General features: G+C 40.9%; 1 non-coding gene across 1 annotated transcript; it reads left to right on the top strand.

Moving 5' to 3' along the window:
* Window positions 1-3,900: 3,900 nt before the first annotated feature.
* On the top strand, window positions 3,901-4,007 carry LOC141603186 (small nucleolar RNA R71). Its single transcript, XR_012525078.1, has one exon. It is a non-coding gene; the product is annotated as a small nucleolar RNA R71 (small nucleolar RNA).
* The last annotated feature ends 2,336 nt before the right edge of the window (window positions 4,008-6,343 follow it).

A 6,343-nucleotide genomic window follows, 5' to 3' on the forward strand; every position in this document is an offset into this window, starting at 1 on the left:
TAGGTAATACGATATAATAAAGAATGCAATGATATGATCCTCCAATCTCAACTCCATCACACACATCCCCGGAACGCCCAGCCATACCGATCCCTGGCAGACTATATCAATCGACCGTCGTCGATATACCAGCCCGTAGCTCAGGACACCAGGGCAAGTCCTGCAGAACCCGCCTGGACCTTAATCGCAATAATCTCATCTCCTCCAACTCCAACTCCGATGCAAATGCAATGTATGAAACGTATGAAACAATAATGCTCATGAAGATAAATAAGATAATCAGATATGTCATATAATCACCAAACATGCCAACTCTTTATAATCGTAAGAACTCAATCAGTGTATTCCCCTACCTCGTAGCAGCAGCAAAAACAGCAACTCACAGCACTTTACTCGAAACTTGTTACCTAGACATGTAAGTACAACCAATCAATTACTCGTACCCAAAACCCGCTTCCAGAAGAAAATTACTAAATATGGAAACTTCCCCGAAATAGAAAGTTTCCCAAAATGGAACCCTACCCAAATTAGAAAGTTTCTCGAATCAAAACCCGACACAACGTCTTGCTACTCAACTTGTTAAACAACGCTTTTGAAGATAAAATAATAAAATATAACGAAACCCGATCAAAACCAAAACGATAAACTAATTAAAACCGTACAAAACACGCAACAAACAACCCTACGCCGCCTTTGAACAACGCGCACAACCGCCACCTAACGCCGGCAGCCACCAGGCCATGACACCAGGTCTGGCCTGGTCACCACCGGTCACCACCACCGTGGTCGACTCATGCCGGTAAGTCGAACCACAGCCCCCAAACCGGCCTGACGCAGACCCTCACCGCCTTCCTTCGCTGAGCACCTGTTTTGCCGCGTTCTGCCACCACACACACACCTGACACACAAGCCACCACCACCACCACCAGAGTCATGGTCAACCCAAGACCCCAGACGCATGGCATCACCGGCTCGACCTTCCCCCAGTCTCCGGTGACGCCCCCACAACCCCTGCCTAACACGCTTTCATAACCCGTACCCAGATCCCCACCGGCGTCGACCTGCGCCGTCCTGTTCACCACATACGACGGCAGTCATCGCAACCACCACCACAAGACTCGTCTCTTACCCGACTTCCTATAACCCTTACCAAAAGACGCTGACTCGACCCGTATAAGACACTGGACCCGGATTCGATTAAACGAAAACAAAGGGAAAAAAAACCGGTTATCTCGTCTGACAACCCCCCTAAAGTTCGCCTGAAACGCCTTGCGCCGCCAACGAACACCCTCTACAGCCACCTAGATCTGTTGTACGCACTGCCTCCTCCCCTGACCTCACTCGCCCTCACTCTAATTCGCCGTCGTTATTGATCGATTGATGATGCGAAATATGTGGTGTAAAACGTGAGGGAGAGAAAGAAGCGGTTGTTTTGTTTAGGGTTTCACTAGGGTAAATTATGTTATCACTGTAAAAAGAGGGTAAATGGGTTGGGTTAAAAGGTTTGGATTAGATTCGACCCAATTCGATCCTTGGCTCAAAGTTCGGTTTCAATTAAACTCGACTCAGAAATCGTTTACAATATAAACTCGATAACTTACGACTCGAATAAAACATTACACGTAACCGCTAATAAAATACGGGGTATTACACATAAAAATGTAAATCCAAAAATGAAAAATATGCAATACAATAATTGAAATGCAAGTTAGGGAGTTAGAATATTTACAAATGGTGGTTTAGGGAGGACTCCACCAAACGCTCATCCAATGTGAGATGTCAAGGGGGCATGTTCAAGGTGTTGTTGATGTTACTCAACACCTTGAAGAAGTAGTCGAAAGCTTGCTCATTATCATGATAAAGATTCTCAATAGACCTTTGCACTTATTGTTCTCCATGATGGTCTTGGGTCATAGCATTACCAATATAGGGATTGAATATCCCTTTAAACTCATTATCCCAAAGACCGCATACTTCGTCTACTTGATCACTAAAAGTGTCTTGAGTTGATAAAGACAACTCTCTTCTTTCTTGTCTTGGCCAATGAGGCCTTCTTCTTCACTTGTCATGGGTGAGCTTTTCAAGCTCTCATTATTGCAATTTCCTTGCTCTTTTGATGGGGCATTATCCACTTTATTTTTTCATTGAAATTCCAACTTCTTCCTATCATCTTTCCGGCTATAGTGATCAACCATAAAACATGGCTCATGCAATCGGGGAGCTCTCATAGTCTTGTCAAGATTGAAAGTGATGGTTTCATCTCCCACTTCAAGGGTGAGCTCTCCATGCTTCACATCGATCACCGCTCCCGCGGTGTGAAAGAATGGTCTTCCTAAGATAATAGGAATGTTGGAGTCTTCTTCCATGTCAACAATAACGAAATCCACCGGGATGAAGAATTTTCCAATTCTCATGGGAACATCTTCCCATACCCCTAAAGGTGTCTTTGTTGATCTATCTGCCATTTGAAGCGTGATGTTGGTGCATTTGAGTTCTCCCATTCCTAGACATTTTTTAACCGAATCTTGCATGACACTAACACTTGCCCCAAGGTCACATAAAGTTTTGTTGATTGTAGTGTCACCAATAGTGCATGGAATGGAGAAACTTCCAAGATCCTTGAGCTTTGGAGGTGAACTCCATTGAAGAATAACACTACTTACTTTAGTGAAAGCAATATTCTCAAGCTTCCGGATTGATTTCTTCTTTGTAAGAATATCCTTCATATACTTTGCATAGGTCGGAACGTGATTGATTAATTCCGTGAATGGAATCGAGACTTCTAAATTCTTCACAATCTCCATGAGTTTTCCACGTTGGTCATCAAACTTAGGCTTAGCTTGAAGACTTGGAAAAGGAAGTCTAGTCACAATGGGTTCCTTCTATTTGGCCTTTTCTTCATTCTTCTTTGAAACTTCTTGATTGTTGGGTTCTTCTTCCCTAGAGTTTTGCACAACTCTTTCCTTGTCACTAGTCTCCACAATGTCATCCTCAACTTGCTTCTTTCGCTCTTCATATCTTGTACCACTCCTCAATTGGATGGCACTAACCGATTCATGTCTTGGGGGATTATTTTGAGGTGGTAATTGCCTCTTTTGTCTTTGAGAGCTCAAAGATGCTAATTGAGTCATTTGGGTTTCCAACATTTTCGTGTGGGCTAGGATGTTGTTGATGGTGATGTCTTTTGCTTGGCTATCTTTTTGCATTTGAGTGAAAAATTCTTGTTGATTCTTTTGCGTTTGGAGGACCGCTTTTTGAACATCAAAACCTTGGTCATTTTGTTGATTGTATGGAGTTTGATTTTGGTAACCTTGGTTTTGGTTGTAAAAGGGTCTTTGATTTTGGTTTCTCATTGGAGGTGGGGTGTATGTTGGTTGAGAGTTTTGAACATTTTGGATTTTTTATGAGAGATTTGGATGGAATTTGGTGTTTTCATTGTAATAGTTAGAATAAGTGGTACCACTCTTGTATGCTTGAAAAGCATTCACTTGCTCACTTGTTCCCCTACATTCACTTTGGTAATGTCCCAAAGTTCCACAATTCTCACATATTCCACTTGGAATTGATGAAGATGCCACCATGGCATTAACATGTTGCTTTGGTGATTTTGAGGCTTCTTCAAGTTTAGCCATAGCCTTCTCAAACTTCAAGTTGATGGTATCAATATGAGCACTAAGTTGAGCACCCAATTGAGTAATAGAGTCCACTTCATGCTTTCCTCCTCTACTAGCCTTGCGAGGTCTACTATATTGTGAGTTATGGACCGCCATTTCCTCAATCTTGTTCCAAGTTTGATTATCGTCAACTTCGTTGAACATACCATTTGATCCCATGTTGAGAATGTTTCGGGAGTCTTCATAAAGACCATTCCAAAATTGTTGTACCAAGAACCTCTCGCTAAGTCCATGATGAGGACATGAGCGACAAGTTCCTTTGAATCGCTCCCAAGCTTCATACAAAGATTCTTCGTCCCATTGCTTAAAACCCGCGATTTGAGCTCTTAGCATGTTAGTGTTCTCCGGAGGGTAGAACTTTTTGTAGAAAGCAAGAGCCAACTTCTTCCAAGAGTCGATTCCAAGAGTAGCCTTATTAAGGCTTTTTAACCATTATTTCCCGGTACCAGTTAGAGAAAAAGGAAATAAGATCCATCGAATTTGGTCTTGAGTCACTCCGGTTTGTGAAATCGCATCACAATAGTCACCAAAAGTCTCCATGTGAGAATGAGGGTCTTCACTAGGCATCCCCCCAAATTGGCTTCTTTCAACTAATTGGATAAATGCGGATTTTGCAATGAAATTTCCAATCAAGTGCTGTGGTGTGGGAGTATCATTGGGTAGGTTCTCCTCGGTTGGTACGGAATGTGATGAAAACTTAGGCATTGCGGGTTGATTTTGTGTTGGGTTCTCCTCACCTTCTCTTGCAAAAAGGTTGATGAACTCAATAGTATTTGGTTGAATATCTACAACCTCACCAATAACTTTCAAAGTATTTCTAGCAAGTCTTCTATTGGTTGTCAAAGTTCTCTCAATTTCGTGATCAATAGGTAACAAGTTACCTTGTGATCTTCTAGACATGCAAAATATCAAACAACTTGAAAACAATTAGAATAAACCTTGAGGAGTTTTACTTCCCCAAGGCAAAGAAAGACACAACTAAGAACAATCAAAGAAAATCAAATCAAGTTAACACCGTCCCCGACAACGGCGCCATTTTTGGTCGGACTATATTTTTCGGTTACTTGTCGTTAGGAGCACCTAGACCAAAACAATATTTATAACTTCACAAACTACTCTACTATTAGTAAAGAGGTAAGTAAAGGTCAGATCCCAAGGGACGGGTATTGATGTAGGATTTTCGATTACAAGTAGTGGTGTCTAAGGGTGTCACAATTTGGGTTGAGATAAGAAGATCACTAAGCTAAATAACAATGTAAATAAACAAGCAAGATGATTAAGATGAGATGTAAATAATTGATTAAAAGCACTAGGGTGTCATGGGTTCATAGGGGATTCATGGGATTTGATCATACAAACATGTTTTCAACTAGATTCAAGCAGTTATTGTTGTGATGAGATCGAGTTAGTGTATATCTTACAATCCCTAGGAAGGTTTGGGTCCCGGAGCCGAATCGATTAGATTGTACAACACCTACAAGTCGACTTAATCCTCCCTATCCAACAATATGTATGGTCTAATGAGACTCAAGTTGGTTTATGTCTTACAAGTCTCATTGAAAAGATAGGTGATGGGCAAAAAATGCAAGGATTCATAGGCTCACATTTCATCAAACATAACATGTGCATAAGTTGAGATCACAACAAGCAAGCAAATAAACTATGAAAGCATATTAATTTAAGCATGAATCATTCCCCATGTTGGTTTCCCCTAATTACCCATTAACCCTAGTTAAGGAAACTACTTACTCATTATCAAGTTTAACATGCTAACAAGGTTGTCAATCATATTAACAAAGCAAAACATGATGAATAAATGAAGATGATTAACAATAATTAAAAAGGGATTAAGAGAATTATACCTAATGATGATTCCAAAATAATAAGCAAAGAATAATAGAAGTACTTGATGAATGATTGGAAGGTTGTCAATCCTCCAAAATAAACCCCAAATAATCTTCAATTACCCAAAATAAATGATGAATAATAGAGAAATTAAGTAAATGAGATTTGTATTAATGCCTAATCAAAAGTTGATTACAAAATTAAAGAGAGATTAGAAGAACATAAATTATATTAAGGATTGATGATAATCTAATTAGTACAATGGGGTATTTATAGTGGGGATTTGGTACATAAATTAGGGTTACTAAGGGCTTAAATGACGATTAAGACCCTTAAGAAAAGATTGAGTAAATGCTCCTCTCGAAGAAATATGCGAGTCTCCTTTTTGCTAGTCTTTCAGAAATATGTATATCCCGAGTAGAACAAGGAGAAGGCGTGCTGTACTGGATGATAATAAGAGCGGCCAAGGGGTCGGGCCGAGCGGATTGTAGGGGTTGGACGAGCAGACTGGAAGGTGGGACGCTCGGATTGTGGAGGCGTTGGACGTGCGGGCAGGCTGGAGGGACGCTCGGATTGTGGAGGTTGGACAAGCGTCCCGATGCTGCGACGGCCGAATTCTAGTTCAGCAAGCTTTTTCTTCTTTTCTTCTTCCAACAATCCTCAAGGATATTGTCGGAGATGCAAGGATCGTCTTCGTCATTGCCCATTATTTACAAAAGCCTTCTAGTCTTGTCTTCACTTTGATGCTTGGTCATTAGATTTAATCAATTTAGGTCCATTTTGCCATTAAAATGCAAGGTTTGCACTCCTCTCCTACCAAGGAA

The sequence above is a fragment of the Silene latifolia genome, chromosome 9, assembly GCF_048544455.1.
Source record: "Silene latifolia isolate original U9 population chromosome 9, ASM4854445v1, whole genome shotgun sequence".
NCBI lineage: Eukaryota > Viridiplantae > Streptophyta > Magnoliopsida > Caryophyllales > Caryophyllaceae > Silene > Silene latifolia.